The sequence below is a fragment of the Galeopterus variegatus genome, unplaced genomic scaffold (assembly GCF_000696425.1).
Source record: "Galeopterus variegatus unplaced genomic scaffold, G_variegatus-3.0.2 Scaffold9981, whole genome shotgun sequence".
NCBI lineage: Eukaryota > Metazoa > Chordata > Mammalia > Dermoptera > Cynocephalidae > Galeopterus > Galeopterus variegatus.
The window spans coordinates 98,653-99,215 of record NW_007736092.1 but is presented as its reverse complement, the minus strand read 5'-3'; positions in this window follow the sequence as shown (position 1 = coordinate 99,215).

Genomic DNA, 563 nt, shown 5'->3' with positions numbered 1-563 from the left:
TACATACACAGCGTCCAGTATCAGAACTCAAACTAATGTTCAAAAACCCATTACTTTATGGGTGCCTTATAGATTGCCTATTTAGTGCCACAAAGTGGTGACATCAGTGACATGGAAAAGCAGTAGTTAAACCAAAAGTGTCTCCATGGAAGGCAATGGCTAAAAGCCAGTGTAGAATTTTCTATGTCATTGGCTGAATGTAGAGAAAATAAGCTAATCAATCTGTAGCGGTGGCTGTTTCCGTTTTCTATTCTATTTAGTTACCTGGGATAGGGCAACAAGAGACACTGTTTTGTTTTTGTCTGTTCACAATAAGGTAGTTTTTCCTTCAGAAGTTATCTTTGTAAACAAACATCGGTTTTAGTTTCTATTCGAAATGTTCCAAGAAAAGAAAAAAAGATGTACGATGAATTTTCACATGTATAAAGGAGTCATCTAGAAGTAAAGTTTTTTTAAAAAAGGATTAAATTGCTATGTACCCATTTATATCCAAATTGTCGTACTAGTTAAACATGCTTTACCTTCTCTTACAACATTTATCCCCTTCCAGCTCACTTGTTGTT